Raw genomic sequence first — 13,832 nt, 5'->3', positions numbered from 1 at the left:
CAACAAGGTCCTACCATGTAACACAGGGAACTATATTCAATAGCTTGTAATAACCTATAATGAAAAAGAATATACATATATGTATAACTGAATCACTATGCTGTACGCCAGAAATTAGCATCACATTGTAAATCAACTATACTTCAATGAAAGAGAGACAGAGAAAAGGAAGGAAGGAAGAAAGGAAGGGAAAAAGAAAGGGAGAAAGAAAGAAAGAAAATGCTGCTGTGGCAATTTGTGGAAAAGATAATCTGCTACAAGTTCCATTAGAATGTCAGCTCCTTGAGCGCAGGGCTTTATTTTGTTCACTGCTCTATCTTCACGTAGAACAGTACCTGGAACATGGTAGGTGCTCAACAAATACTTGTTGTTTCACATATGTGACATTTAACATTAGCTTTTTTTAATATTAGCTTTTTAAAAAGTGATATATATAACGTAACTCCACCTGCTGCCTCAAAGTGTTCTGAATAGTTAGTCACCTGTGAAGCACAACTTTCTACCAACTGATTTAAGAATTTCATTTTCAGTTATTGAAGACAGAGCCAGAATACTAGCTTGGTTTTGGAGAAAGGTTAGGGTTGTCTTTAAACTTAGAATAAATTCTGTAAGTCATGCAGTTTTACTCTTGGCCAAGAGGAAGTAAAAGGGTTCATATTTACCTTCCCACCTTAAACAACTGAAAACCAGATAAAGTATAGGAAATAACAATTTGCAGCTTCTGGAGGTCAGGCAGGGCAGTGTGCGGTGGTCCTGGGGAAAGGGGGAAACAAATGAAATGAGCGTCACAATTGCACTAACTTGATGTTTAGAGAGAATTAGGAGAGGGAAGAAGTGGAACCAGAAGTCTCCTTGGGTTACAGCAGCAGAGCTGGGCGTCCAGGAGAGCCCAGAAGGCTAGAATTCATAGGACAGAGTATTGGGAAGGAGAGAGCATGGGTAGGGAGGAGGACTCCGGTGGGGGTTGGGGGGACTCTGGAGGTCTGCAAAGGGGCCCCCTTGAGTCCTCAGCTAAGTGTGATCATCATCACATTATGTGAGGAGCTTCCTAAGGCTGGGGAAAGACATACCCTACAAAAGCAGAGGAGCTATCCTTGAAGCTTACACAAGTCCGGGAGCCCTTCATGCTCCCACTCTGCAGAGTGGAAAACTTCGTAATTCACAGGCACCAGGTGAGTCGTGAGGAGTGGGAAACAATCATTCCTAGACTGAAGGCTGCTCCAGTCTTGCCCAACAAAGCAAACCTCAGAAGGATCCTGCTCCTAGTTCAATGGCCAGAACTAGTCTTGTGGTGCCACTCAACCCTATGGGAACAAGAAACACAACCCCAATGTCTGGAAGGAGGGATTCTAGAAATGCTGAGTGAGAGGTGCCAGCGACAATTACAACTGCAGAGACGCATACACGTGGCTTTGAAAGGAACTTGTGAGCTGGAATGTTATGATAAAGTGTGTTGTGAATGCACACACTGCAAATTGTTAACTCCAGCTTCTCAGTCCTTAGGAACTTGCAAACGACTCTTTCTTTCACCTGCTGATTGCTTTACTGTGCAGAAAGGGGAGAGAGCCCTCTCCTGGTCCCCTGAGAGCTCCAACCCAGAGCTGGGCTGCAGGATTCATTTATTAGGACCGAGCTCAAGCAAAGCCAACACAGTCCTGATCTAATCCTGGAAAGAATAAGAGCCCCCAAAATAAAGCAGAAGAGAACTTCATCAAGAAGCTAAGAATAAAGTGGCCTCCGGAGTCAACCCCAGAAACATGGGGAATTCAAAACTCCCTGGTTACGGGGATGTCAGCCTCATGGTGATCACATGAGAGATGATGACCCACCATCCATTTACTTAAGTCTACTCTCCAAGACAACCCATCTATTTTGTTTACATCTATTTTGCAAAGAAGCAAAACTCAGACAAGAATGGTGTAAATATTGGTAAAAATCGAGCTATAGGGAGCTTTGTTTATACACATGCCACAGCTGGGCTTGCCTTTACCCCACAGGACACAGGCAATTTCAAGTCCTCTGGCCTATGTGAGAGGCACATACAAGAACAAATTATTAAAAGATAAATTTTGCTTTTTAAGAGTATAATAATTGACACAACATTGTAAATTGACTATACTCAATAAAATAAAATTTTTTATAAAAGAGTACAATAGAAAGATGCTAATCTGCTTGCCTCCATGAAAAAGAAACCCCACTAAACTAATCATCCAGACAGGAATGACTGCACAGAAATAAAGGCATTGTCTCATATTTTGTAGCCATATTTGAAAATGAGGATAACATTTTAACTGAAAAATCCAAAATTCTAGCACACAATTATTTTAATGACATGTGACAAATGAAAACAATCTTTGATTTGGGGTTTAATAGTAGAAAGATAGAAATCATGATGAAGTTCTATATTTAGCTTGATTTCAAGACTACGGGTGTAGGAAATGCTTGTTTATATAAGTAAGTTGTCTGTGAAAGCTTTGATTGCTAGCTCAGGGTATTCAGAACTCATATTTAACCAGAATTCTACTGGGGAATGTTTCTTGACTGACACTTCCGTACAGATATCTTCTTTAGTACATGATAGATACAGTTAAGAGAGTGGTGTTACTGACATTTCCAAAACGCTCCCTCAAGGAAGTAGATCACCATAATTCACAGCCAAGTAGCAAATGCAAACTCTGGGCCTTCTTTTTTCACCCCAGCACATAGGAACAGGAAGAAATCTAGAGTGGGAATGTTGACAGTGTCTAGATCACTATGTGTGTGTGTTCATGTATTCAGAGATAAATTCTCAGAAATGAAATCTGTTGCATAATTAGGACAACGAGACAGAATTCTGTGAAGCACGGTGACGGGGACGTGTTTACTAACAGCGGCTTAGCCCTCCTCAAACTCTGGGTGTTGTTTACCTTTCTGTACCTTTCAGGAAGCTCAGTGCCTGGATCTTAAATGGTATTAAATAAATGCCAGGGGAAGTGAATGCATGACTCAGACCACTTTGGGGAAAATACTCAAAGAGGCAGGAAATATTTTTCCAAGCTCTTTTCTTTTAGTTTGCACTGGGAAAATGACAAATGAGTCCCCCATCCTGGAGGTGTTCACGCAAAAGCTGAAGAGTTACTAAGGACGGTGAAAAGGCCCAGGTACTGAAAATGGGACTCCTCTCTACCTTATGTTCTGTGATCTGGCACCAAAACCCAATTTGCTGCATCAGATGAAACCTCTTCACTGCACGTGCATGCCATTTCAGGAGAAAGTTCGGTTTAACCAGAGCACTCTAAGTCCAGCAGAGGATGATGACCTACTTGACACAACAGGACAGAATTCCAGCAGGACACAAGGAACACAGGGAGTCCGGCCTCACGGTTTGTGTTCTCTGCAGTGGTGACCACGTCAGGGAGACAGGAGGCAGGAAGGGGTAGGGTTTACAGGAGAAGAATCTCCTCTCTCCTAATACCAAGGACCTATTCCCTCCAGGGACACTTGGCTGGTGGCCACGGGAACCACTGAGGACAACAGATGCCCAGGTCCCCCGACAGGCCCAAGCTCTGAGCTATTGTACTAAGTCCATCAACTGCAGCTCAGAGAAAAGCAAGGGGACTTTGGGGACTTCTTGTGCAAAAAAAAGGAGCCACATGTGTGGACACAGTGCTTTAGCAGGTGACTAATGAGGCTGTTTGTGTTCTTTCATTGGAAGGGGGATGAGGGACTCCTGAGGTTTCTCCTGCCCCTCTTTGCTTTTTATTTCTAGATAATGAAGACAATCAACAAAGCTTCCTACAGCTCCATGGTGCTGGCCTGCTCCCTGGGGATACGGGGCAGGCCTTGAGGACATCGTTTTCAGGCGACACACAATACCCAGTACATACACACTCCTGAGGCAGGGGCCTGCTCAGAGAAGATGATGGGAATTGTACAATCTTAAACTGACAGCAAATTAAAGCTGGAGGCACCTTTAGGACCATGCAGCCCCAACCCATCTTTTTACTGATGAGGCAACCAGGGCTCAGAGAGAAGGGCGTTAGCAGCTGACTTGGAGCTAGACTCAAGAATTTTCTGGCTCTAACTCTGATAACAAGGGGCCAGGAGCTGGCTCTGGAGTCTGAGGGCTGGAGTTCAAATTCTGGACTTCACCATGGGCTAGCTTTACAGCTATGGACAAGCCACACAGCCATGTGGTGCCTCAGTTTCCTTTTCTGTAAAATGGGGGTTTTATTCTCTACTTCACAGGTTAGGAGTTTCTCAAATGTTAAACATAGAGTTACCAGCAATTCTACTCCTAAATATCTATCCAAGAGAAATAAAAACATATGTTCACACAAAAACTTGTATACAAATGTTCATAATAGCATTATTCATAATAGCCAAACATGGAAACAACCCACATGTCCATCAACTGATGAACAGATAAACAAAATGTGGCTTATCCATACAATGCAATATTGTATTAAAAATGAAGTAAGTACTGACATGGATGAGTAACAGAGAAGAACACACCTGGCACCATACTGGATCTATTCCTCTAGCTGTAAACTTTGTGCTCTGTTGCCTGTGCTTAGTTTCACGCTGGCTCTGCACCTTTGTAAAACAATGTGCCTGTAGCCTGAAATATACCTGACAGCCCACTCTCAAGGCTCTAACCCTTAAATGTGTCACACTTTTCCATTCATATACAAATAAAAACCTGCAGAACAGAAAATAATTTTCTTGTTGGAGGTTTACAGGAACACTGTGACCAGACCTAAGCGGACAGCTACAAGAACAAAGGATTCTGGTACCAAGAAGCTTGCAACAAACAGCCACACCCACTCCCCTTTTAGTATAAAAGAAGCCTGAATTTTAACTCGGGTAAGATGATTCTTGGAACACTAGCCCACCATCATCTCAGTCTGCTGGCTTTCCAAATAAAGTCGCTATTCCTCACCCCAAGGACTCAGTCTCTCAGTTTATTGGCCTGTTGTGTGGTGAACAGTACGAGCTTGGACTTGGTAATAGATGAACCTTGAAAATGTTATGCTAAGTGAAAGAAGTCAGTCTGAAAAGACCATCTAGTGTATAATACCATTTATTAGATGCCTGGAACGGGCAAATCCATAGATATAGAAAGTAGGTTAGTGGTTACCTGGGACTAAAGGGTGGGGATAGGCAGGGATTGGGGGAAAGACCAGGGGAATGGAGAGTGATTGCTAATGGGTACCAGATTTCCTTCGGTGGGTGATGAAATGTTCTAAAATTATATTATTGTGATCATTGCAAAACTTCCATACCTCTGCTAAAAGCCATTGTATTGTCCACTTTAAATGGGCACGTTTTATGGCTTATATATCTCAATAAAACCATTTAAAATGAATGTTATAATAGCATTTCTCTCAAATGGTTGCATTAGGAATTAATATGAGTTAATACATATAAATGTATTTACAATGGTTCTTGATGCACAGTAAGTCTTCAATGATTTAGTGATCATCATTTCCTACTCTGTAGGGAAGAAGGAATAAATTCTGTTGACTTTTCTTACAGGAAGGGATAATAACATTAGAAGAATTGTCCAGTGATAAGCATAGCATGATATATTTTGATCATTTAGAAAAGCACAAAATAATACAATATGGTTTCCATAGTAGTATGTAAATGTATGTAAAATTATAGAATAAGGTCATATGGGGGTTACCCCTATAATGTACATCTTGGCAAAATTTCAGAGCACTGGGAATAAAAAGACCTCAGGTGCTTACAAAGGAAAAAAGCAAGTCACATCCAAATGATCAGGAAGCAAAATGGCATCAGATTCTCCACAATCATAGAATTCTATATACAACCAAACAGCCAGATATCAAACAATCAGGTATGAAATGTATCACAAAAGTTCCCTTTCATTTACCCTCTCTTAGGAAATTATTGGAGGACATAAACCAGAAAGAAAAAAAAAAAGTAAACCAAGGAGAAATACTCGAGATCTAATACAAGAGAGAGGTGAAAGGAATCCCAGAAAGGCAGCTGTGCAGCAAACCTCAGCGATTAGCCCAGATTGGAACAGAGAACTTCCAGGATGCATTTTCCCAAAGAATACAAATGATAAGTTAAAAAACAAAACAAAACAAAACTGATGAGTCTGACCAAATGAAAAATAACATTCATGGTGTGCTTGTTTGTTTTTTTACAAATTAGACGAAGGGTTTGGGAACAATTTGTGCTTGCAGTAAAGAAAAATAATGAGAAAAAAGAGGCAAATATTAACTCTAGGAAAACAAAAAAAATTGTAGAAGGAAATAATTACGTAAGCATAATTCACTGCTCGACTCATTGTCATAACAGCACAAACCCTAAATATTGATTTGGCCAAAGTTTTTATGTCGCCATATTGAGAGAATAGAGGGAGAAAAGGAGGAGTTGGCGGCTACTGCAAAGTACTTATCCTCATCTTTCATAATTGCAAGCCAGTAGATAATGTCTTAAAATGGTAAGTCAGACAACAGCACATTACTTAAAACATGGCATACCACAAAGCATCACTAAGAAGAATTGGGAAAAAGACATTCAAGTCAAGAAGAGTGGCATGGGGGACGGTTGTTTATCATAAGCTTGGGAAACTATTTAACTTTTAAAATTTGTGACAAATATTAGATTAAAATATAAATATTATTTTTAAATATAATGTATTCATGTGTTACTTCAGTAATTAAAATTAATGATAAAACATCCCAGAGCAATCCAAATTCTCCTTTTACAGGTGAGAAAACTGAGACTCAGTGAGCCTAAAATCTGTACTTCAGTCAGTTTCTTAAATTCAACAAAGTACCATGGTTAAGTAAAATGGGGATGCCATAGCATCTTTGCTACTTTTCTGTAAATCTTGAACTATTCTAAAATAAAATATTTTAAAACTTCAAACAGCTCAGTTTCTTTCTCTTTCTGTAAAACCTTTTGTTATGGAAAATTTTCAAACATGCAAAATTAAAAGTAGGATAATGACTTCCCATATACCCAATCCTCAGTTTCCACACTCAATAATGTTTTGCCAGTCTTGTTTCATTTTTTCTTCCCTTCTGTGGTCATTGTTGTTGGAATATTTCAAGGCAAAGCCAATACATTGTGCTCTGTGAGAGCTGGAGCCACTGACATGGGCCGCTCTGGTCCAGGACAGGAGTGGAGGTGGAAGAACCTTCTTCTTTCTCTTCCTGCCCTCTAACCTTCTTTCTCTTCCTGCCTTCTAACCTTCTTTCTCTTCCTGCCTTCTAACCTTCTTTCTCTTCCTGCCCTCTAACTGCAGATTCATCCCATTGCCTAGACACACCTGGAAGCCAGAAAGCATGTGATACCACCTTCAGAGTCAGCCTCCCAGGGCCAGAGTGGACAGAGGAGGGTAGAGAATGGAAAAACAGGGGAGAGAGCATAGCCAGCAGCCTGCTGACACCTCAGTCTGTGACCCCCAGCTCCCTCTCTCCCCTGCATTCTAGATCTGCACTGCCCAGTACCGGAGCCACTAGCCACATGTGGCTATTTATATTTAAGTTAATTAAAATAAAAACTTCACTTCCTCAGTTGTACTGGCCCCATTTCAAGTGCTCAATAGCCACATGTGGCCTGGGACTACTTTATTTGGGCAGCCCAGATACAGAAAGCTCTATTGGACTGTGCTGCCTAGATCTTTATAAAAAAAAAAATGTATATATATAAAGACGCAAGAGGTACCTAAAACAAAGACTGAGGTGACTCCTACTACTCCCCTCTAGCCTCCTTTACCTGAGTACTCACCATCTACTAACCCTTTATCCACCTTTCCACTCTGGAGAGACTGTAGAACTGCAACAAAAGTCCACCAACTTAGTGACCTTACAGCTGCAGCCAGTTCTAAGGCCAGAAACCTGAAACACCCGGGACTCCATCACCGCACACTCATAGGGGTCTGTCATCAAAAACACTGACCCAGAAATCAGTGTCTCATTTGCAAGCTATCAGGGCACTGGAAAAAAAAATTGTCCTCGAAGGTTTTGTCAAATCCTTCAACACCAACGTGAATGCCCCCATATCCATCCTTGAAGAAGGCCCTCATGTGGGTGCCTCCCGGGTTGATGGGACTCCAAGAGACCCTCCGGTAAACTCTACCAGTTATTCCCTTGAGCAGCCAAGGGGAAACTAAAATTAAATCTGATGAAAAACCTTGCCAAATTCTGACAGATACCTGCACTACATTCTCTAATTTAAGCCCCATTTGCTCCAGAGCCTGCAGATGGGATCCTGGGAAAACTGACAGAAGCTGGTAAAAGGTAAAGATGCCTACAAAAGTCAGCTTCCCTGAGTCTCTGCAGTGCCTGGTGTAGAGAGAAAGGTGCAAGTTCCCTTTGTCCCTTCCTTTCCTAATTCAGACTCTCGTGACTTTGGTTTTGAGGTACCCACTGATTGCTGATCTTTCTCAGGGATAGCTACTGCCTTCTTGTTTGTCTCGTTTTCTGTCCTGACAACTTGGCTTGACTTTCTTCCTGGTTGTCAGTTTTTGTATAAGAAAGGGAGCTCAACTGTCTGGTTGGTGGCCCCAATATATGGCTGAGCAGAAATGTAAGTTGCATCCCATTTTCAGATAGATGTGGCCAGAGATGTTGATTGCACTCCATCTGCAGGGAGGGTCTTCTGACTGTTGGCAGCTCTCAGGGGAATTGTCTAAGTCTTTCTTTGGGCTGTCTTTGGGACTGTAAGCAGATAGGGTAGGGGATCCCCAAAGAAAGAGAACCAGGCATGGTTTTCATGATAGGAGAGAAGCCATTTTTGGCCTAAGCCATTTTGTGATCTAAGCCTGGCCACGGTGCTTGCCCTTGGAAAGGTCTCAGTAATTAATGATCTTGAAGGGACTAAAGAATGTAGAAACAAACCACTGCTATCAGGCAAGAGAAGTAACAATAGCGAAGATAATGTATCAGTTGTAAGACTCCCAGTTCTGTTTCAATGGTAAAGATTAGCCTGAAGTGCTCAACCACCAGATCAACTGGAACCTAAGGGATGATGATGTTGATCCTTCTGACCCACGTGACTTCAATCAGCTAAACTCAGACTCTGAGACCGCCCAAGCCTCTTCATGAATATGCATGTACCCTTAGCTTAAAGCTTCCCTATTTTTATTCAAGACACCACTTTGGGAAAGATCCCTAGTGTTCTCCTTACTTGCCGCAAGTAGTAACAGATCTTTCCTTCTCCTGATCTTTGGCTTGGTTGTGTTTTTTGGCAGGGCACCCACCAAGAGCCTAAGCCAGTTTTGGGGTAATAGGAAGGCTCTGGATCTTGGGAATGCAGTCTGCTTTGCACTCTCTCTAGGGACTCTTCTTGCATCCAAGGGGTTTTTTAATACTGCCAGGAATATTTACTGTTTGTACCTGCTGAAACTGGACAAGATATTTGAAAGAAAACTTTTTTTTTTTTTTTTAAGTGGCTCTATAGTCAGAATTGGCCAAAATGGAAGCTGATATTCAGAGCCTTTTAGGAAATTTTTTTAGTCCTTGTCCCCTAAGCTAAATGAAACTATGAACCAAGAGGGAAAGGACAACATCCCAAAGACAAACCTCTAAATCTGGAGCATAGGAATCTAAGAATATTTTGATTTCCATTTTAGTCTAAGATCTTCTCTCTGATATAAAGAAGCAAATTAAAGACAGTGTACATGGATGGATGGACAAGCACCTTGATGTCCAAAAGTTTGCAACCCAGTTCTTCCAGGAATTGAAAACAACTGTCCTTGTCTTGCAGACTGAGCCTTTACAAGAACTGAAATGGAGTTCTAGAAGAAACTCAAAGCCACTTTTTCTTTCTACCAATCCCAAAACCTCCTCTATTCAACTTAAAAGGCTTCTAGATACTGTAAAAAAAAAAAAAGTCCTTCTTGGCGGAACTTTCTCTATGCCTTGTAAGATGTCAGTGTTCTACCTGGTCTTGGCTAGGAACTAAGGTCATTGCTACCAGAAGGGGGAAAAGGCTATTTGAAAACTAGGCTTATGAAAAATCTTAAAAATCTTCACAAGTATTAGTGAAGTGCTTTAGCTATCAGAGCAAGAAAACTTAACTTACTCCACCTGTCAGAAACACAATTTGGATCCAACTGTTCCATTATGAAATAGTAAATTTTGCATTATCGTATCTGTCCCATTGCTAAAATTGTAAAACAAAAGCTTTAAGATCCTGCTTGTGTCTGTCTCTATGTTTATGTATGTCTATCTGTTATAAATGCGTAATTCTCTTCTACCTCCAGATGGTATTACGTGTAAAGTGCCCTATTCAAGTTTACGTGTTCTAGGATCATCTTCGGTAAGTAAAGCTAGTTTGTCTGTGGTTTAATTAAACAGGTATGCCTTTAGAGTTACTGGCATTAAATATAGTACTTTTATTCTACCCAGGTTTATGAAATAAGTTCATGTTGTCTTTTTACAGAATTTGTCAGCAAGAAAAATAATGTTATATGATGGTTAGCTGTTTAATGTCTCATGAAATTTTCTTAAGTAATCTAAACATAATTTTTTTAATTTTTAATTTTTAAAAATTTAAAATACTTTTTATAATTTTTATGTGACACTGTTGACTTTATTTTTGAGGGGGTAATTAGGTGTGTGTGTATATATATTATATACATATATATATATATATATATGTATATAATATATATATAATTTTTTTTAATGAAGATACTGGGGATTGAACCCAGGCGCTTGTTCATGCTAAGCATGTGTTCTACCACTGAGCTATACCCTTCCCCCAAACATAATTTTTAAGAACAAGTAAATTAAACAGATCTAAGATAAAAATTTACAAATGACACTTTCAACAATAATTATGGTATTATTGGTATGTCTACCTAAAAATAGTTTCCAACGTCTTTTTGGCACTTGAAACCTTAAAGTTATGCTGAGATAAGTTAAATGATGGATATTCATTAAATAAGTAGATCATTTCCAAATAAGATAAAATATTGAACCATTAATTACTTAGGCTTATCCATTTTGGGTTTCCTTTTACAGAGAAACTAAAGATAATTAGATCTATTATTAAACACCTTGCTATCATATTGAAAAATTTGCTGTGAGAAATAATATACTTCTAGAAATTATAAAATGTATTTATAAATTTGCCAATCCATAGAATGCCAGTTTAACAGACTATCCTCAGTTACTTATTTCATAGTTTCACTAGAAATAAAGGATTCTAAGGGTTAAAAATTCTAATCATTGTGTATAATTAAAACTACTTACTATAGCCATTATAGAAAACAGTATGATGGTTCTTCAAAAAACTGAACTACCATATGATCCAGCAATCCCACTTCTAGGTATATATGCAAAGGAATTAAAATCAGTATCTCAAAGGGATATCTGTACAATCATGTTCACTGCAACATTAATCACAATAACCAAGATATGGAAACAACCTAAGTGACCGTCAATGGATGAATGGATAAAGAAGATATAGTAAATATATACAATGGAATATTATTCAGCCATGAGAAAGAAGGAAATCCTGCCACTTGCAACAACATGGATGGATCGTGAAGGCACTATGCTAAGTGAGATAAGCCAGACAAGGAAGGACAAATACCATATGATATCACTTACATGTGGAATCCAAAAACACTAAACTTACAAAAACAGAGAGTAGAACAGTGGTAATCAGGGACTGGGGGGAGGGCAATCGGAGAAATGCTGTTTAAGGGTACAAACTATAATTAGTAGGAAGATAAGTTTTGGAGATCTAAGGCACAACATAGTGATTATAGTCAACAATGCTGTATTATAAACTTCAAAGTTTCTAAGAGACTAAATATTACTGTTCTCAACACAAAAAAATGATGATAAATATATGACATGATGAAGTGTTAGCTTATGATACTGAATCAAATTGCAATATATAAATGTACCAAACCAACACATTGTACACCATAAACTTACACAATATTACATGTCAATTATATCTCAAGTTTTAAAAACTACTTAGGAATAATAAGGGTGAAAGGAAACAACTGTATGAAAAGTAGGTAAGTAAAGTAAAATGATTTGTTGTTCCCAAATGAGAAAAAGGGGGAATAGGGACAAAATCTGAATGGACATAAACAATTGTAGAAGATTTGTAAAAAAGGAATCTTGGAAAGGGAATTTTATGTGTAATCAAGCTGGCTAAGATAGAAAGGATTTAAGATTTTTTAAAAATAAATTTTAATATCAAAATTATACTGGTACAAAATTAGATCTTGGTTTTCTCTCTGTTAAAAGAACAAAGTTTTATTGGACTTTTGGTTTGCTTTTGACAGGACATTGTGAGTGTTCTTAACTTTTAAGCAATCTGCCTGGACCTCAAAGATTTTGTGTTTTACCAAAACAACTTACTGTGCATGCTGTCTGTATCAAGTCTTTGATTACTTAAGAAAACTCAGTCTCCTTAAAATAGAGAAGTTTTGTTCACAATGTAAATTTCTGTATTGCCTTTATCATCATCTAAGGTCACTTTGGTTAAATACATAATTCAGTATTATTTCATAATGATCTGTGATCCTATTTAATCAAATGTTCAAACTTTTTGACATTTTCCTAAAATCAAATTCTAAATGGAGTCTTTTGACCTCCAACTTTCTTTAAGCTTTTCCAAAAAAGCCCCTGGAAAATCTAAAGAATTTGTCTCTCATCTGGTGAGATGTTAAGCTACTTACATTTATTTGAGTTGTTACATTACATGGGAAGCATTATCAAATAAGAAGTGACATTAAACCTCCTTAGATTATATTTGTATGGATTCGTGTTATTAATAAAGGTGTTTTAGAAATTGTGTAAAATTCCTAGAAATCTGTTATGTCCTGGTATAACATTATCAGTCTTAATTCCAGTTATGATCTTAAAATTTTGTAGATCACAGAAATAGCCAAATTTTCTTGTTATTCCACTGTAATAATTGTCATCCTGTTTTTAATTATGGGCATTCTAAAGTTTTTTGTCACTTATGGACAGTTATTGTTTTACTCTGATGCTTTGTAAAAGTCAGATTCATGGAAAGGACCATACCAAGTACACCTCATCACTGATACCACTGCCAAATTACAAGATGTTGAAACTTGGGTGCATATTTCATGACTGAAGAAGGCTCCACCTGACATCTGGTCCTGTGCAAATACTGGAGATTTCAACATCAAATTGACTAGGAAGAGAAGTAGCCAACATCAAGGTAGACTACTTCCTCCCAAGGTGTCAGATCAAGAATGTTTCTTTCCATTCTCCCTTCACTTTCTGACTGTCCTTTTTCTAATTCCTACACCATGAAGGTCTTTATGATTCTTCACCTTGCTCTGGCATGGAAAGATAATGTCATTGTTCACATATCTCAGGCCATTGCATAGGCGGGGAATCAAATCTCCAGATGACTGTTAGATTTGCCATGATGCTGGCGATCTTGCAGTTCTGCCGTCACAAACTACTCCCTGATTTCTTTTTTTTTTTTTTAACATTTTTTATTGAGTTATAATCTTTTTACAATGTTGTGTCAAATTCCAGTGTAGAGCACAATTTTTCAGTTATACATGAACATACATATATTCATTGTCACATTTTCTTCTCTATGAGCTACCATAAGATCTTGTATGTATCTCCCTGTGCTATACAGTATAATCCTGTTTATCTATTCTACATTTTGAAATCCCAGTCTGTCCCTTCCCACCCCCTGTCCCCTTGGCAACCACAAGTTTGTATTCTATGTCTATGAGTCTGTTTCTGTTTTGTATTTATTTATTATTATTATTTTTTAAAGATTCCACATATGAGAGATCTCATATGGTATTTTTCTTTCTTTCTGGCTTACTTCACTTAGAATGACATTCT

This window comes from Camelus ferus, chromosome 9 (genome assembly GCF_009834535.1).
Source record: "Camelus ferus isolate YT-003-E chromosome 9, BCGSAC_Cfer_1.0, whole genome shotgun sequence".
Lineage (NCBI taxonomy): Eukaryota > Metazoa > Chordata > Mammalia > Artiodactyla > Camelidae > Camelus > Camelus ferus.
This window is presented reverse-complemented; position numbering follows the sequence as displayed.